At 44.4% G+C, this 20,031-nt stretch overlaps 1 long non-coding RNA gene across 1 annotated transcript in view; it reads left to right on the top strand.

Annotated features, from left to right (window-relative positions):
* LOC146856692 (uncharacterized) overlaps positions 1-19,603 on the top strand; it is a 49,118-nt gene extending 29,515 nt beyond the window's left edge. The window contains exon 3 of the long non-coding RNA XR_014979489.1: positions 19,560-19,603. This is a non-coding gene — a long non-coding RNA (uncharacterized LOC146856692). The remainder of the gene's footprint in view (positions 1-19,559) is intronic.
* Positions 19,604-20,031: the final 428 nt, after the last annotated feature.

The raw sequence follows: 20,031 nt of genomic DNA, 5'->3' as shown, positions 1-20,031 counted from the left end.
AAACTGCCAGTGACCCATAGGAGCATCTAAGGCATGAAACATGTTGAGCCCTTTTTAAGAACCAAAGATTCATTATCTCCTCAATAGTTCTGATTGTTCTTTTTAATCTTGGCATGAGTTTTCTGTAAAAAGTAAATAGCAATTTGAACAACCGAAAGGTAATTTTAAATTCCCTTTGCCAATCTACCACAGTCCTCCCAGAGCTAGGCATAGGGCATAACTCAACTGCTTGATTTTTAACAGTTTGAGTTTTAAAGATCCCCGACAAAGAGCTCCGTTTGAGAGGCCCGATGGGCATTGCAGCGCACACTCAGCGAGGAGCATGGCCCAATGATGAGCATGCCACTTTGATGGGTGCAGGCCTGCATATCCTAAAGAGGCCGCTGCCAATGTCTGACCTGTAATACCAATATCAGTGATGTGTTGCTATGTGTACAGAACAACACACTCACAGAGCTAATTTAGCAAAGAAGTGGGGGGCTTGTGCTTGACCGTCCAATTTCCTCTGCACCTCCCTATTGCCTTTGGGCATTTTGAAAACTAGACTTGTAGGGGAATCCAGGGTGGGGTTGACTTGCATGGCTTACCCCAGATTTTATTACCCATTAGCCCTGGCAAACCTCAAACTTTGACTTAGAATACACATTTTCCTCACATTTCTTTGAGGAAAACTTATGAAATCTGTGGGGAGCCACAAAGTCACAGGCTTGGCGGCCATCTAGGGATACCTACCAAACACACATATTTCTGAAAACTAGAGACCCGGGGGAGTCCAGGAAGTTGTGGCTTGCATTGATCCCCCAACGTTTCTCTACCCAGAATCCCCTGCAAACCTCACATTTTGATGAAAAATCCTTTTTTTCTCAAATTTCTGTGTAGGAAAGTTGTAGGATCACCAGACTGACACAGATTTCCTACCACCCAGCGTTCCCCGAGGTCTCCCGATAAAAATGGTACCTCACTCGAGTGTGTGGGTCAAGTACCCGCAACAGGCAAGGGCCCAAAACGTACTGAGGAGACATCAAAATGACCTATCACAAAACAACCTGGTTTTGCAAGGAGAGTCATCTGGGTTTTTGGCCCCGAGCTCGGTGGCCATCTTGGGAAACCTACCAGACCCACACATTTCTGAAAACTAGACACCCAGGGGAGTCCAGCGAGGTATGGCTTGCATGGGTCCCCCAACGTTTCCCTACCCAGAGTGCCCTGCAAACCTCAAATTTAGCTGGAAAAAAAACACATTTTTCACATATCTTTGGGTGGAAACACCATGCCAGCTCAAATGTCCTACCCCACAGCATTCCCCCCAGTCTCCTGACTAAAATGATACCTCACTTGTGTGGGTGGGGCAAGGGCCTGTAACTGTGAAGAGCCCAAAACCTAGGGATTTAGGGTACAGCACCCAAAAATCTAGGAGCTACATTTAAAAAATAATACGTTTTTAGCCAATTCTGCCTTGGACACCCACACAAGTGAGGTATCATTTTACTCGGGACACTAAGGAGAACGCTGTGGAGTAGGACATTTGTGCTGGCATGGTGATTCCACCCACAAATATGTGGAAAATGTGTATTTTCAGCTAAATTTGAGGTTTGCAAGGGATTCTGGGTAGGGAAACGTTGGGGGATCCACGCAATCTATACCTCATTGCACTCCCCAGGGTGTCTAGTTTTCAGAAATGTGTGGGTTTGGTAGGTTTCCCTAGATGGCAGTGAGCCCAGGGCCAAAACAACAGGTGCCCCCCACCCAAAACCAGGTAGTTTTGTTACAGGTAATTTTGAATTCTCTACAGTACGATTTGGGCCATTTCCTGTTGCAGATACTATGCCTACCCTCACAAGTGAGGTACCATTTATATCGGGAGACCTAGGGCAATGCTGGGTGGTAGGAAATTTCTGGATCCACGCAGATTCCAGAACTTTCCCACACAGAAATTTGAGAATAAGTGATTTTTCAGCTAAATTTGAGGTTTGCAGGGGATTCTGGGTAGGAAAATGTTGGGGGACCCATGAAAGCCATACCTCGCTCAACTCCCCCAGGTGTCTAGTTTTCAAAAATGTATGGGTTTGGTAGGTTTCCCTAGATGGCCGCCGTGCCCGGGTCCAAAAACTCATGGGACTCCCCTTGCAAAACTAGGTTGGTTTGTGATAGGCAATTTTGATGTCACCTCAATAGGTTTTGGGCCCTTGCCTGTCGCAGGTACTTAACCCACCCACACAAGTGAGGTAACATTTTTCTCTGAAGACTTTGGGGAATGGAGGGTGGGTGGAATTTTGTGGATCAACGCAGATTCCAGAACTTTCCACCACAGAAATGTGAGGAAAATTTATTTTTTTGGGACAGATTTTTAGGTTTGCAAGGGATTCTGGGTAACAGAACCTGGTGAGAGCCAGTCAAGTCACCCCATCCTAGATTACCCTGAGAGTCTAGTTTAAAAAAATGTATAGGTTTGCTAGGTTTCCCTAGGTGCCAGCAGAGCTAGGGTTCAAAATCTACAGCTAGGCACTTTGCAAAAAAAGGGTCAGTTTTCACTGTGAAAATGTGGTGTGTCCACGTTGTGTTTTGGGCCGTTTCCTGTTGTGGGCACTAGGCCTACCCACACAAGTGAGGTACCATTTTTCTCGCAAGACTTCGAGGAACGCAGGGTGGGTAGAATTGTGTGGATCCATGCAGATTACTGCACTTTCCAACACAGAAATGTGAGGAAAACGGGTTTTTTTAAACACATTTTTAGGTTTGCAGTAACAAAACCTGGTGAGAGCCAGTCAAGTCACCCCATCCTAGATTACCCTGGGAGACTAGTTTTCAAACATTTATAGGTTTGCTAGGTTTCCCTAGGTGCTGGCAGAGCTAGGACCCAAAATCCACAGGTAGACACATTCCAAAAAAAAGTCAGTGCCTAGTAGGCTTTCTGCCACCCTGGAGAGGGGGGAAAATCGGGGGCTATTGCCCCGATAAGCCCCAGAGGGGGGCAGAAAGACTGTGGATTTTCTTTTGGGGGGTCAGGGGCATTGGGATGCCCATTCTGGTTAGCCCCCACCCCTGAGTATAAAAAAGCCAGCAAAATCGCTGGTGCATAGAGGGCTTTCTGTCCCTCCGGGGGGCAGATCTGGGGCTACTGCCCCATCTGCCTCCTGGGGCAGAACGACTGTGGCATCCCTTTGGTGTGGGTGGGGACATTAACATGCCCATTCTTGGCAACCCCCACCTCGAACTTTGGAAAAAAAATTCCTTTGTGGCTACTGGGCTTTCTGCCTCCTCCGTGGGGCGCAGATAAGGTGCTATTGCCCCATCTGCCTCCCAGGGGGGCTGAAAGACTAGCTTTTTTTGAGGGGGTGGGGGCATTGACATGCCCATTCCAGGCAGCCCACACCCCTACCTATATATAAAAAAATCCCTGGTACTTAGTGGGCTTTCTGCCCCCCCCGGGGGGCAGATCAGGGGCTATTGCCCCCATCTACCTCCTGGGGGGGCAAAAAGTCTTTTGTTGTCTTTGGGGGGTAGGGTGGGGGTATTTGCATGCCCATTCTGGGCAGCCCCCACCCCGGGCCTTTAAAAAAAGAATTCCTGGCATCTAGGGTGCTTTCTGTCACCCCGGGGGTGCAGATTGGGGGCTTCTGCACCCGGGGCGGCAGACAGACTGGAATTTCGTGGGGGGAGGGGGAAGGGGGCATTGGCATGCCCATCTTGGGTTACCCCCAGCCCTAAATTCATCAGGGAAGAACCTTGGTGTCTAGTGGGCTTTCTGCCCCCAGGGGTGCAGAAAGACTAATTTTGCAGGGGGGTTTGGGGGCATTGGCATGCCCATATTGGGCAGCCCCAACCACTAATTTGCTTTTAAAACAAAATTCCTAGTTTCTAGTGGGCTTTCTGCCCCCGCCGGGGGAGCAGATTGGGGGCTACTGGCAGAAAGACAATCATTTTGCTGGAGGGGGCGTGGGGGCATTGACATGCCCATATTGGGCAGCCCCCACCCCTATTACACAGTATCAAAAAGTCCCGGGTATCTAGTGGGCTTTCTGCCCCCCCTGGGGGGCAGATAGACTGAATATGGCCCAAAACAAATAGGTGGTCTTAGCGGATAACTGGTAAGGGGGGGTCTGGTCAGAACCTCTTAGAACTAGTTATCACTGACTACGGGAAGAATACCCATGTAGAGTGGCTAATTCTTCCCTGTAGGAATCACCTGGATGTGGCATGTGTTAGAAGGTGATTCTGACCATCTGAGCCACCCGGATTTTTCACTTTTTGAGCACCTAATTGTTGAGCATTTTACTGTGGGAGAGCCTCATACATTGGGACTTACCCACAGTGAACTTATGATATACCCCCTCGCATATAACTACGGTCAGTGACCTCAATGATCATTATTCAGCGACTATATCGAACATTCTGGATGACCTTGCCCCACTAAAACTAAAAAAAAACAGAAATCAAAGATAGAAACCCCTGGTTCACTGGATCCCTCAACATGGAGAGGAGATCCCTGCAGCAATCGGAAAGAATTTGGAGACAGCACCCCTCTGCTGCGCATCTAAAACTTCTCCGCCAGGCGAAAAACGCCTACAACAAGAACATCCTCAATTAAAAAAAAGAATACTTCATATCGGAACTGGGGAATGCCAAGAATAGACCCCGCAAACTCTTTGAAATGGTCAAACACCAATCAAATGAGCTGGCTAAAACATCGAAAGAAACTCCTAAGTCCTTAATATCATCCGAGGAGTTCTCCTCGTTCTTCGCTGATAAAATCACAGCCTTAGGAAATGAATACAATGCCGCTACATATTCTCAACCCCTTCCTGTCCGGCCCCCTCTGCCTGCACCGCCCATACTGCCCTCACCTAAAAATCATAACTATATACACATGTGTTTGCCTCTGAGCCCATAAATCACCACGTTATTTTGTCTTTCAGTCCTTTTTATTGACTGAGAGTATCAATCTTATTTTTCTTTTTTACATTTGCTTTAAACAGAGTAAACTCTTCATCATTAGACTTCTTTATATCTTACATTATTCACACATTTATCCTGTACATATTAATTTACACATTTTGACAAAAACATAAACATAAAACAAATAGTGTGACGTTTGTGCAAATTAAATCTCCACTGGATTGTTTTTCTTCACAATACAGTACAGAATTGTCCAACTATTTACATCTTAGGGACCTTAAATAAAATGGTCCTCAAATTTCTTAGTCTTTTTTGGTCCTAAGCAGGGTCAGAAACACTCGTTATGATGCTTTTATGAGGGAACCTTAGATTTGTTATATTTCCTGTTCTGGGGAAGCAGGGACACTTTGTTAACTTTCCCTGTATATTCTGGTTCTCTGCTTGTCTGTAGCCTACACGTTTCGACCTTTGTGTGTGGACCTGCGATTTCTTGGTAAGGTCTTCTTCAGGGCTTGTTGTATTGTTGGGTGGACATCTTTCTCCTGTAAGGGTGACAGTGTGCCTTATTTTCAATATGCATACTTTATAATACGTCTTAATAAAAAGTCACATAAAGTGGACTTACGTACCGTGTTTTCTATTGTACAAGTTTATCTTGGACTGGCAATATCCTTTGTCCTGTAGGGATATATGTATCTTTGTTAGGACAAGGTTGTCTAAATGGGCTTAAAACATCTCCATCTCGTTATAAGCCGATTTCAATTTTTTGTGTATGAGAACCTACCCAGCTGTGTTCCGAGTTGAGGGGAATGCTGATTCAATTCCGTGCTGGCTTCCGCTCTGTCTATTCCTATGGATTCCGGTAGCTGTTGAAGTTTTTTAGAGAAAGACCTTTATTTTAGTGGTTGTGCAAGAGGCAACTCGTTTCTACATTATTGACATAAATCTAACCCGTACTTAGGTCCCTCCACCTACTGCGTGGGAAAAGGGGGTTGTTTTATATGTGCGAGGAACAGTTAGTTTCTTTTAGTGATAATGGTCCTTTATTTGTGCGAGGGACAGTTAGTTTCTTTTAAGTAATAAGGGTCCTACACCCTGCTCTTATCGTAAGTCCATAACGTATTGTGGCAATGCTGGCTCGAGTTCTATTCTTGTTTCCTATCTGTGAACCTTCGTCCCACACCCTTTTGTGGTGTTAGTCTTGACGTCTAGTTCTATATTCCGTTAAATCTTACTTGTCGGAAGAGAGGGGATCTTCGATTTTCATATTCTTGCCGCTCGTTCTCTCCGCGTCCTCGCCGTTGTGGAGCTTCTGGTGTTCCTGTACTCGGCTCTTTTGATTGGTTTGACGTATGCGTGACGTGCCAACGTCCTACGTCATGTCGTTCCTGTTGCACGGGTGATATTTGATTCAAGCCCTTCTCTCTTTTTTCGTAGTGTGTCTTCGCGTCAGTGTTGCTATGGTGATGTTTTTTTTGGTTTTATTGATAAAGTTTTACTAGCGTTCTCGTAGTTGTAACGAACTGACTCTTTTTTTCTCCGTTTTTTTCATGAAGGCAACTACTTTTCTATTTTCAGGTGTTCCGAGCTTCTTGGCACATTAGATAACTTTTTTTATATAAGGTAATATAATGATATTTCTAGCTTGTTTTGTCAATAGTCAGCATGTTTTGGTGCACATTGTACTTCAAAGGTTAGCCCGAAGATTTGAGAGGTGGAAGAAAACATGTGTACATTTGCTCTATAATATGTTTTCGAGTTCTGTCATCTCATTCAATCCGTTTTCAATTGTTCCCAAGAGCATTATAGTTTTGGCTTCTGTCTTGGATAGGCGAGAGTCTGTGTTTTTTCCTTTTATGTGGCGCAATACTGTCCATTTTATTTCATTAGGACCATGATTTCTTTCAATGCAGTGTGCAACCATGGGTGCATTAGGTATCCTGCATCTGATTCGCGACCTGTGTTGGGAAATCCTGTTTTTTACAGCTTGGGACGTTTTTCCGATATATGCTAATGAGCACGGACAAACCACACAATATATGACATTGTGGGTGTTACAGTTCGTGAAGTTTTCATGATTGATGAACCTGGTGCCATATGTAAATTTTGTTCCTTCAAGAGTGCTTTCGCACGAGGTACAGTTCCCACATTTTCTGTGTTCTTTGATTGGTGGCAATGACCACATAGTTCTTAGTGTTGTTTCTGGTTTTGACATGGTTGTGTTTGCACGTACTAGCTTCTCTTTTATGCTCGTGTTTTTTTTCAAAGCAAATATAGGTATTTGTTTGAATGGTGACAAATCCTTGACTGTGTTCCAATTTTTTCAGATGATTTTCTGTATTTCATTGGTGCATCCTGAGAATGTTGTTACACAGACCAGTGGTGTATCTTCCTTCTTGTCTTTTGGAGTGAGGAGAGACTCACGAGGAGTATACCAGGCTCTTTTCAATGCTTTCTTCAGAAGCTTTTTCGGATAATTTCGCATTTTCAATTTTTCAAGAAGTTCTGTCGCGTTTTTAAAGTAGTCTTCCTGTTTTGAGCAATTACGCCTTATCCTTAGGAATTGACTGAACGGTAAATTCTCGCGTAGATTGCGCTGGTGGAAACTTGAAAAATGTAAAAAAGTGTTTCTATCAGTTTTTTTTGTAAATAGTGTAGTATATAGATGACCATCTTCATGTTTCACCAGGATATCAAGGAAATTCATCTCTGTTTTATTGAAATTCATGGTGAATTGTATGTTTTGATTTCTGTCATTGAGCCATGTCACAAATGTTTCAAGTTGTTCTTCGTTCCCTCTCCAGAGCATGAACACATCGTCGATATATCGACGCCAGATTTTAATGTGTCCATCGTGGGGGTTGTTATTATAAATCCACTTCTCTTCAAATAGGGCCATAAACATTATAGACATTACCGGCGCGAAGGGACAACCCATAGCTGTACCCATGGTTTGTAGGAATTGTATGTCATTGAATGTAAAAAAGTTATGTTTTAGACATATTTCTGCTAGCTGTAATATCGAAGAGGTGGGTACAATGTATGGTCTAGGTCGTTTTTCTAGAAAGACTTCTAGAGCTTCAATACCGTCTTCTTGTGGGATGTTTGAGTACAGACTCACGATATCCAACGTTACTAATATTTCGTTATCTTCATCAAAGGGTTGATTTTCCAGCATATTGATTGCTTGCATGGTATCCTTTATGTAACTTGGGGTGTCCCATATGAGGGGTTTTAGAAAGGTGTCCACATATTTTGCAGGTCGTTCTAAAATGGAATTAACCCCTGAGATTATGGGTCTTCCCGGAGGGTTCCGTGCAACAGGAACGACATGACGTAGGACGTTGGCACGTCACGCATACGTCAAACCAATCAAAAGAGCTGAGTACAGGAACACCAGAAGCTCCACAACGGCGAGGACGCGGAGAGAACGAGCGGCAAGAATATGAAAATCGAAGATCCCCTCTCTTCCGACAAGTAAGATTTAACGGAATATAGAACTAGACGTCAAGACTAACACCACAAAAGGGTGTGGGACGAAGGTTCACAGATAGGAAACAAGAATAGAACTCGAGCCAGCCTTGCCACAATACGTTATGGACTTACGATAAGAGCAGGGTGTAGGACCCTTATTACTTAAAAGAAACTAACTGTCCCTCGCACAAATAAAGGACCATTATCACTAAAAGAAACTAACTGTTCCTCGCACATATAAAACAACCCCCTTTTCCCACGCAGTAGGTGGAGGGACCTAAGTACGGGTTAGATGCATGTCAATAATGTAGAAACGAGTTGCCTCTTGCGAACCACTAAAATAAAGGTCTTTCTCTAAAAAACTTCAACAGCTACCGGAAACCATAGGAATAGACAGAGCGGAAGCCAGCACGGAATTGAATCAGCATTCCCCTCAACTCGGAACACAGCTGGGTAGGTTCTCATACACAAAAAATTGAAATCGGCTTATAACAAGATGGAGATGTTTTAAGCCCATTTAGACAACCTTGTCCTAACAAAGATACATATATCCCTACAGGACAAAGGATATTGCCAGTCCAAGATAAACTTGTACACTAGAAAACACGGTACGTAAGTCCACTTTATGTGACTTTCTATTAAGACGTATTATAAAGTATGCATATTGAAAATAAGGCACACTGTCACCCTTACAGGAGAAAGATGTCCACCCAACAATACAACAAGCCCTGAAGAAGACCTTACCAAGAAATCGCAGGTCCACACACAAAGGTCGAAACGCGTAGGCTACAGACAAGCAGAGAACCAGAATATACAGGGAAAGTTAACAAAGTGTCCCTGCTTCCCCAGAACAGGAAATATAACAAATCTAAGGTTCCCTCATAAAAGCATCATAACGAGTGTTTCTGACCCTGCTTAGGACCAAAAAAGACTAAGAAATTTGAGGACCATTTTATTTAAGGTCCCTAAGATGTAAATAGTTGGACAATTCTGTACTGTATTGTGAAGAAAAACAAACCAGTGGAGATTTAATTTGCACAAACGTCACACCATTTGTTTTATGTTTTTGTCAAAATGTGTAAATAATATGTACAGGATAAATGTGTGAATAATGTAAGATATAAAGAAGTCTAATGATGAAGAGTTTACTCTGTTTAAAGCAAATGTAAAAAAGAAAAATAAGATTGATACTCTCAGTCAATAAAAAGGACTGAAAGACAAAATAACGTGGTGATTTATGGGCTCAGAGGCAAACACATGTGTATATAGTTATAAAACTGATTCCGGCCTCTGTTACCCTTACTGAATCAATCCCCCCATTCTTTATCTCACCTAAAAATCAAGCACGCTGGACCGACTTCAAGTACTATGACGAAGACTCCGTCTCTAAAATCCTCTCTACCTTAAACCCGAATAATCACGTTAATGACCCCCTACCTTCCAACTGTCTCGCTGCTGCCACACAATCCATTGTTCCTAGCTGGACTGCGATAATCAACGCCTCTCTCCAACAGGGATCGATTCCTGACTCGCTGAAAGATGGCCAAGTCCTCCCCATTTTAAAAAAAACATAGCTGGATCCAGCCTCGCCTGACAACTTCAGACTTATCTCCAATATCCCTCTGTTAGCCAAAGTGTTAGAGAAGTGTGTTCAACTGCAACTAAGTCAACACATCAACAACTTCCACCTACTCGATGACTTCCAATCTGGATTCAGACCGGGGCACAGCACTGAAACTACCATGCTCCACATCGTGGACGATGCCCTCCAAGCCCTAGACCAAAACTTGCCTTCTAATCCTTCTAGATCTATCCTCGGCTTTCGACACGGTCAACCATGAAAAATTACTCAAACGCCTCAAACTCAGGATGGGCTTGGATGGCTCTGTTTTAGAATGGTTCAGGTCCTTCCTCCACAACCGATCACAGAGATTCCTAATTAACGGCAACCTATCAGCTCCCTCCCCGGTCACGGTTGGAGTCCCCAAGGATCAACCCTGTCCCCCACCCTCTTTAATCTCCACTTAGAGCCGCTTACCGAAGTTCTTCGCACCGCTAACATCTCCTACCATATGTACGCTGACGACACCCAAATATACATTAAAATTTCATCGCTCAAGGAGATCCTCTCCCTGAATGAGGCCCTGAATCTAACCGTCCAATGGCTCGCCTCTAACCAACTCAAACTCAACGCAAAGAAAACCAAATTTCTCCTAATATCCCCTACAAAAGCCAACCCGGAGATTCAGATGTGGATCAAGGCCATTACAGCCTTAAACTGCCCACCGACCATTGTGGACTCGGCCAAATCTCTGGGAATAATCCTCAACTGCAACCTGAACATGCGGGACCACATTAACTCAATGGCTAAATCAGCCAGGTTCCACCTGAGCTACCTAGGGAAGCTGAAACCCTTCATTGATGCTCCCGACCTAAAAATGGCAGTCCAAGCACTAGTCATCTCTAGGCTGGAATATGGCTGCTCCACCCTCTCTGGTTTACCCAAGATCTCCCTGGCACCTTTAAAAGCCTGCCTCAACGCGGCCGCCAGAAGACTTACCGGCACTAGGAAATTCGACCACATCACTCCACATCTGAAAGCTTTGAACTGGCTCCCCTTAGAGGCCAGAATACAGCTGAAACTGGCTTGCATTACACACAAAGCTCTATACGCAAACTCCCCTGCTCATCTTGCACAGAAACTAGTGGTCTCAGGAGGAAGCAGGAACTCCCGTTCCGCCAGAGACCTCTTGCTCTAACCGGCCCGCTTTCGGGGAAAAAAAAAAACTTACAATCGGGCTTTCTCCGGGGCCGCACCAAGAATTTGGAACTCTCTCTCACCCGCCATCAGAAGAATACCTTCTCTGGCATTTTTCAAAAAGGAGGCCAAAACTTTCCTCATGGGAAAATTCCTCACCTAATCTCTACCTTCAACCACCACAGAGAGCCTGACTAATCTAAGAGTATCACTTGGTCCTCAGATCACCTACTCACTCCACCAAGAAACTGTGGGATTTTATACTGATTACCTGTATTTGTAGCCACACACACGTCCCTCTTTCCCCTATGTGTCCAGCACCCCTGCCCCTCTCCAATCATTTTGTATACTGCCGTATTTTTAAAGCTTTTTTGTTCACTTCTGTACATTTTTGTTTGTGTAAACCTTGTAAAGCGCTCCGATACCCTCACGGGTCAAGTTTGCGCTCTAAAAAACACTAAAAAGAAAAAAAAGAAAAACAATGGTAGAGACTTTAGGACTCCTAAATGCCTTCTGTGAATACCGAAAGTCTTAAAGTTAGGATTTTTCTCAGTTTAGGAGTAGTAAAGTTAGGAGTCCTAACTTTACTACTCCTAAACTGAGAAAAATCCTAACTTTAAGACTTTCGGTATTCACAGAATGCATTTAGGAGTCCTAAAGTTAGGACTCCTAACTTCTGTGAATACCGAAATGAGTAAGTGTCTTCTGTGAATACCAAAATGAGTAAGTGCCTTCTGAGAATACCAAAATGGTAGTAAGTTTAGGATTTTGTCTTAAGTTAGTTCTGTGAATCGGGTCCACTTATTCTAAGTCTCATTAATTCATCCCTATAAGAGGTCTTGTTCCCTTCTCCCCCAAATTGGCCAAATAGGGACCTCTACTCATGAAACTACACCTCAAACCCGCTGGGTTTCATGGCCTAAGACCGGTCTGCAAACTTCTCTTCCTGAGAAAATCATGGCGAAGGTTGACTCTCCATGACTTCTATCACAACACTCCGACAATAAGATCCTAAACTCCTTTTAACTGGCTTCCCGAAACATCAACCTTTCAAATTTGTTATGAAATCCTAAATATTTTAGATAAAGTTGACATCTGGCTGCAAGCTTTCAGCAGAATTTGACACCATTGATCGCAAACCTACTACTCTTCCTCCAGGATGCGGATTGAGGGGTCAAGCATTAAACTGATTCTCTTCATTCCTTGCATTTAAATTTCAGTTACTGGTTAGTCGTGGTGTACTCAGTGCTTAATTCCTGCTACAGGTTACACATTGTGGGCACTGGCACTCATTGTTTTGGACTGGGACTTATTTTTCATCATCAGACTTTGGCTGAGAGCAAGAGACAGGAAGGCAGAAAAGTGAGAAAGAATGGGGAAGAGAAAGAAGTAAATAGTTACAAGAGGATAAATCCAGGAACATGAGCAGTTCTGATAAAGAGTTTGAGAGTGTAGGTGGAGGAAGAAACAAGCATCAGATAGAATCAAGACTTAGCCCCCTTGCCTTTCAGCACCCCCGGCATTCAGCAGCACTGAAGTGGCTTTCTAAGAAAAACAGTGGGCCACTGCACATATTTGTTTATGAATTAAACGCTGGGTGTACCAACCTGGTATGATGTTGATATGAACATTGCTACAAGATAACATGATTGCATTCATGAACATGCAGACCAGAAACATATCTACCTGAAAATCTCTAATTCCTCTTATTTTTTAAGCCTAAACATTTTCCTCAATAATCTGAATAGCTGGATTTCTTCCCATGCCATTAACCTACTCCATCTAAATCTGAATTGCTCTTCTTATACTTCAAATGGTCTTCCTCTTTCTCTCCTGTTCCAGATAACTATAAACTATCTTTAATCACAACATCCCTGCCTCTTCCTGGTACAGTTCTCAAAGTCCCTTCGTTACCCCATCAAGTAAAGATTTGCTATGAACCAACATAACTTCAAGCTAAAACCAATAACCTCTTTCCAACTGCTTAGAAAGCAAAATGGTCCAATGTCATGGCCTATGCCAACACTTCATAGCTGTAGTTCAAGCTCTGGTGGTGTCAATCTAGATATCAGGAATGCTATATTTTCTGTCCCACAGAAAGAATATAGCCAGGCCCACTGGAATTATGCGATTCCACAGCCATTGCTTTTTTCACCTAAATATGGATTTGCCGAATTTGCCACTTAATGCATCTGCTGCTGTATAATCTGCAGATTTTAGCAACAAAAATATTCTAATTCAGACAGGTCAAAAGTTACTAAAAACATGACGTTGTGGGTTCGCGTGCAGTGGTGCAAAGGTTAATTAGACATATTTTTTGTAAAACAAACTGAATTGCATTTTTTCATAGACACTGGTGACAAATTCTGATAAACCACAGCAGTTCAACACATTACATTAACGTGCATTAGAAGTGGTCTTGTTAAGCATCTTACAGCATAGTATCATACCCAACATTATAGCATTTACTGAACAGTGCCGTGGATTCATCAAGGTGCACTTAAAAATACAAATAAAGACTTGTTCAAACTAATACCCCCTACCCACCCATAAACTAGACATTGCCATAGTGAACAGAAGTGTGTCTGTTGCATTAGCCTAACCATGATGGCGTGGTGGGAGTATAATCAACAGAAACTAGGAGTATGCCTGGTTCCGGTCTCAGTTGCAGCATGGGGAGTTAGACCCAGTTCACTCCTACTGGTATGCTGCCCTTGTGTATCACACATGTGGTGCTGTAGTCTTGGTGCAATGCAGGTGATAGTGGATTTCTGCTGAGGTGTGCGGGTTGTGCATTCTAATTATCTATCGGGTCCAATGCTTTGAAGGATTCCAATACTGCATCCCATTCTAGGCTATGGGCTTCTTCCTTAGACCGCTGTACTCTTCTCGGCACAATGCCCCAATCTCTGCAAGTCCCTATTTCTCTACTTCTGCTCGCCATTGGGAAACTAAAGGTGATGTTGAGGATTCCCAGCAGGTTGTTAATAGGCGTTTTGCTAACAAGAGCACGAGCTCCACAAAACGAGCCATCACTTTATGTCCTTTGGGTCTCAGAAAGAGGCCTAAAATGCAGTGCTTCATCTATTGCCAGTAGTTCAGTTCAGTGAGTTCCCCCAGGGTGGCACTAATGTGTGCCTAGTAAGGCGATAATTAGGGGCTGTCCCATACAAGTGCAGAAATTTGGCATCTGGGGCCTGACACCGCAGTCATGTAGATGGGGCTGAAGGGAACATGGTGTGGATTCTGTGCAGCTTGAGGTTAGCCCGATGTTATATGGAAAATTGAATGAATTTAAATTGGTAATTACGTGAGACTTTCCTGGGATATTCTAGAAGGAAGGCCCATTCCTTGTCTTGAAGGCCACGGGACAAGTTGTCCTCCCTTTGCATTCGTAATGTGGACAGAGAAAGCAGAAGGTGTGTACGAAGGCCCCGCTTTATCCAGCGCATCAGGTGTCTTGCATTTCCCATTGTATGTGGTGCCTGGACTAATTCATGTGTCGGGGTTTAGAGCATTCGGGCACCCTGTAAAACCGCACATACCAGGTGACGCTGGCATGAGTCAAGAAAAGTGTGTTCAGCAGGCCTTGGATGTGACTAAATAAATATGGTTCAGAAGGAGGCCATTCGTAAAAAGGTAGCCTAACCTGGTAACCCGCCCTTGCATCCAGGGTTGTAATCTTTTCACAGTCACAGTCTGGTTCCCAGATACGGTGGGGAGACTGAGGAGGGGTATGTTTGGAGCATAGGGTACTTGAGGAGCGGTGCAGTCAAGTGCCATTTTCCAGTATGCAAAGGCCATCCGCGGTAGTAGAGGGCTGTCAGCTGGTAAGGAGGAGCCTGGACAGAATATACTATGGAGGTTGCTTCAATGTAGCATGGCTATGGTGTAGCCGATGTCTGACCAGCTGGTATGACAGCCACTGCAGTTTCCCAGCTAAATAGTACAATTTGAAATCTGCGGCACCCATATCCCCTCTGTCAGGCGTCAATTGAAGTTTGGTTTAAACTAACCCTGCAGCGGCTATTGCCCCATGTTAGATCAATTAACAGGTTATTGAGTAATTTGAAAATGTGAGCAGGAATTACAGCCAGTATGATAAAGTAGATGTAGGAACATCACCATTTTGCCAAGGACTATAGTTGGCCGTCACCGCGAGTGGTAGAGTATTCCAGAAACTGATTTGGGACTTAAGAGCAGTGATGGTATTTGGACGATTGCCCTTCAGAACATCCACCTTATCTCGATAAACCTATATTCCCAGGTATCGGAATGCAGGGGGCGTAATTTGTATATTCATGTCGCTGAAGGAGAAGAAGGGCCTATCATAGACAGCGTTGAATTAGAATGCATAATATTTTTCGATGTTGATATATAGCCCTAAGAGTGTTGCAAATGTGTCAATCACTTTGGCAGTCTTGGCCATATCCGTGCGGAGATCATTCACATAGAGAATCATAGTATCAGTATACAATGATATTGCATAGGTAGTGGACCATATTGGGATTCCTCAGATGTGGGCGTCATGTCAGAATCGTTGTGCTAAGGGTTCTAATGCCCACATAAAGAGGAGTGGTGATTGAGAGCAACCTTGTCTTGTAGTGACGATATTATATATATATGCAAACAGGAACAAAACCAGAAACAACCCCCAATGCAAGGTCCAGGGAAGGAAACTCTTTCGACCAATACTGTAAAAGAAACCAAGAAACAACAAGAAATGTTGTGCTATAGCTCTTGAAGTACATGGCCTATAGCCTATGGGAGTCTTTCAGTTAGTGTAGGCAGTCCAGTTTTATAATGCCATCGTCCCGGGCCCGGAACGCCGTCAAGAGGGTAAATCAAAGAAGCACCACACTGTCAGAAGTCACCATGAAGACAGGGAATCATGCAGAGTGTTTATCTGGTTGTACTCAGTAATGAACAAATTATAGGATTATGCACATCATCAGCGATAGGTTGAGCAGTAATGGATGAGAATGCAAATATGGAAGAATGGCTTTGATTGAGCTGGAAATAGAGTTCAACAGATCGTCTGAGGATGCTGAGCATGCGTGGGCTTTATGCAATGTAGGTAGTAGTTTTGATAATGGATAGTAGCTCATCTGGTGGGGAGGGGAAACAGTTTCCCAGCAGAATAACAAGTCAATAGTGCTGGTATTTTATGGGTTCCTTGTTTCCTGCTTGATGTCAAGGGTATTCCCAAAAGAACAAGGTACTTACATAGTGCTTAGCCCAACAGTTTGTCAGCCATCTGTAGCATGAACGATCGAAACAGTGCGTAGCTACCTCCTGAGTCGGATTCTGTTGCACTGTCTAATCAGAGACGGGGACTGATAATTGGAATAATTGGATGCGGATAGCAGTGCAGCTATTTGACTTTCTCATGCTTGTTGTAGAGATGGAGCTATACCTTTCCAGGCATTGATAAGTGCCCTTCCTCTTCGGCTGCGAGCGGTCTCTGCAGTTTGGGCATCATGGATTGTGATGTGCTGGGTCTCCGGGAGTTGGAGAAGTGTTGCTCCACCCAGTGCCACACTAGTTGAGTATCCTGCTCATGGATCACTTTGAGCCTGGCTGGAAATAATAAGGCAAATTTAATTCTTACAGTGTGCAGTTGTTTCCTTACTGCTTGGTAGGATGATCTTTTACGTTGAACTGCAAGTATATAATCAGGATAAATGGGGATACGGAAATTATCCATGAGGATCAGCTTGTTGTCCCTCTCAGTTCTGAGAAGTGCGTCTCTATCCTTGTAATTTAGTATACGGGCTACAAACGGTCAAGGTGGTTTACCTGGAGCTAGTCTCCTTGTAGGCACTCTATGTGCTCTTTCCACCGTAAACAGTTCGGACAGGCCTGTCGGTGCTACTTGGTTGCAGAGCCGATCCTGGATAAATTGTGTGGTATTACGGCGTTTTGTCCCTCTGGTATACCAATTATCCTGACATTATTACGGTGTGCTTGCCCCTCCACATCTTTTGCATGCTCCTGCAAAGTTTCCATTTGCCGCTGTAGGAGGGTCATGGCCTTAGATTGTTTATTTTACCAAGGAGTCAGTGAGGTAATGGCCATTTTGTTTGATTTGACTATGTCACTCAATTTTTTTATTATCGTCTTTGAGATGACTGGTGTCTGTGGTAAGACACCCAATCGTTGTTCGATAGCATTCTGGAGACTCTGATCACTTGAAGTATGGCATCTATCTTATCTATTGATGGCCTGGTACAATTGGTGGGATAAAGTCTTCCGTAGTCAATACAAGGAAGCAGTCAGATGATATGGAGTGAGTTTGGGATTGTTCCAGTGGGTCTGCCACTTTGGCTCTGGTGCATACCATTGTCCCAAGGACTGGAGTGACAAGTGCAGAAGCAATAATGACTGACCATCGATCTTTAGGGGCCAAGGTCTGCACCCACTGTGGTGAAGGGAGTTGGATTCAAAGTGTCTGAGAGCATTTAGAGTTATGGTTTGGGGGCACTCGCAGATGGAGCAAATCATCAGGAAGATATAAATGTAATGGCCATGATTGATGAGCCACAAGTACACAGTGGACACTCAGGCACTCAATACTTGTTCTCACAACCCAGGTGCATGAGGCAATGAGGATTTCAGCCCTGGGATAATAGTGCTGTGAGATAATGTGTCTGACTGACACCGGGACTGTCTATCATCTGCAAGGTGACAGATATTCCAGTTACAGAGGAGCGGCAATTGTCTGCAGAGAAGGGCCTCGAGTGGCAGAGGGGTTGGTCAAATCCACCCTTCCTGCATAATGTGGAAGCACAGAATCATAGGGTGGGCACAGCTCTGTAGGCAGGGGCCCGCCTAGAAGAGACCCGCCAAGCAGAAAAGGGCACCTCCATATTTCACACTACAAGATTTTCTGGATTAGGCTATTGGATTGCATCAGGTGCAAGCCGCTATCCGTCATCATGGTGCCGCACAGTTGTGAAAGCTGTGCCCTATTCAATCATGTAGTCTGGGTTATGGATCATGGTGATGAGATGGAGGGTGATTTACTCCACACTTCCCTGTATGTTGCAACAAATACTTAGAGGAGCTGATGCAGTGTAGTAGGGGGCTGAGCCACTATGGAGAGGATCGTCAAGTCCCAGCACGAGGTAGACTTAAAGCACCTTCAGAGTACACTATGCGATGCCTGGCAAGGTCTGGCCATAGGGGTTTATGGCACTAACAGGGCGCTCTGCAGTTTCAGGGCAGCTCCACTGACGCAAAAACATCTTTAACCCCTTCGATGCTCATGACGGAGCAATTCCGTCATGAGCATCGGTTGGGCTATGCTCATGACGAAACCGCTCCGTCATGGCACCCACCCATGGGGGAAGTTCTGGCGCTCCCCCCATAGGCAGCCCAACATGTTGGCACAAAGGGGGGTGGCAGCGGAAGATCTTCCGCTGCCACTCCCGACTAGACCACAGGGTGTTATGTAAAACTTAGTTGGTCGCTTCCAGGGGGCAATATATTTTTTGTATGCGTATTCTGCCCCCTCCCCCCCCCCCCCCCGGGCAGCTTGGCCTGTTTTTTTGCCTTTCTGCCCGGGGGGGGGGCAGAATACCCCACTAAACACCAGGGACTTCTTTTAAATTAAAAAGGAAGCAACCCCTTGGCCAAGGGTCGCTTCCAGGGGGCAGATTTATTTTATATGTGTTTTCTGCCCCCCCGGGGGCAAATCAGACCTTTTTTTGCCCTTTCTGCCCCTGCAGAAAACCCCACTAGGCACCAGAGATTTGATTTTGTTTTGTGTGTAATGGAAGCGACATGGTTGCTTCCATGGGGGTAACATTTGGTTAATGTTTTTTCTGCCGCTACTGGGGACAGATCTGCCCCTTTTTTTGGCCATTCTGCCCTAGGCGGGGGGGAGGCAGAAAACCCTACTAGGCACCAGGGATTTATTACTTTTGCAAGCGGGGCACATTTCTGTCTGCTGTTTTCTGCCCCACCTGAGGGACAGATTGGCCTGGCAGACAACCTCACCCGATCCCTTGGGCAAGATCACCCCCATTTTTCTTAGCCCTATTTGAAGGCCCATCTTGCCGATTGACCAATTGGGTAGTGACATAGCGTGTTATAACGTCAATTGTTTTATTACTTGTGAATTACAATTGTAATGCTTTATTTCTCCCTTTTTGTTCTAGTTCAAGGCTTTTGCTCTTTAGACTGTTCCAGGTTGCGGTTTCGTTACTGGTGGTTCTGCTGTTTGTGTAGTTGCATGTGTTTGGTAAGAGACTTTTTTTTGTACAATGTACATGAGTTTCATTTGTCTGCATGAATGTGTTTTTTGCAAATGGTGTAATAATAGCAGTATGTTTGGCTTCTGTTTTTTGAGTGTCAAAACTTTTTGCATTTGTGCTCGATGTGTATTTTGTTGCCTTGTGAGTAATTGGTTTTGTTTTTTTCTTTCTAGTGGGATATCGTTGGTTTTTGCTGCGTCTCTGCAGAGTAGGTGCTGGTGAGTGTAGCTGTCTCTTGCAAGTGAATCAGATAGTTTTTGAGTATATAGATCTTTGTGGTAAAGGCACACATTTTTTTTACTTACTTATTTTGCACAGTGTTGGTTGTTGTTGACTTGTTTGTGCAGTCTCCTTTGTTAGTAAGGATAATGGCTAGCCGCAGGATTACTGCTCAGCAGGTTGTTGGTATGCTTTTTGAGTCTTCCTCTGACCATGGTTCAAAGACTGACTCTGCATCTGAGGCAGAGGAGGGAGGGGAAGATTCAGGCAGTGAGTTTTCTCTCCACATGGAATCATCGGATGATGAAGCTACTCTTAGTGCGGATGAAGCTACTCTTAGTGCATATGAAGTGTATGTGTTAGAGGAGGACATTGATGTGCCGATAGTTCGGCAAGAGGCATCTGTGCTGCAGCCTGGGGCTGCAA

Source organism: Triturus cristatus, chromosome 3_2 (genome assembly GCF_964204655.1).
Source record: "Triturus cristatus chromosome 3_2, aTriCri1.1, whole genome shotgun sequence".
NCBI classification, from domain to species: Eukaryota; Metazoa; Chordata; class Amphibia; order Caudata; family Salamandridae; genus Triturus; species Triturus cristatus.
This window is presented reverse-complemented; position numbering and strand designations above follow the sequence as displayed.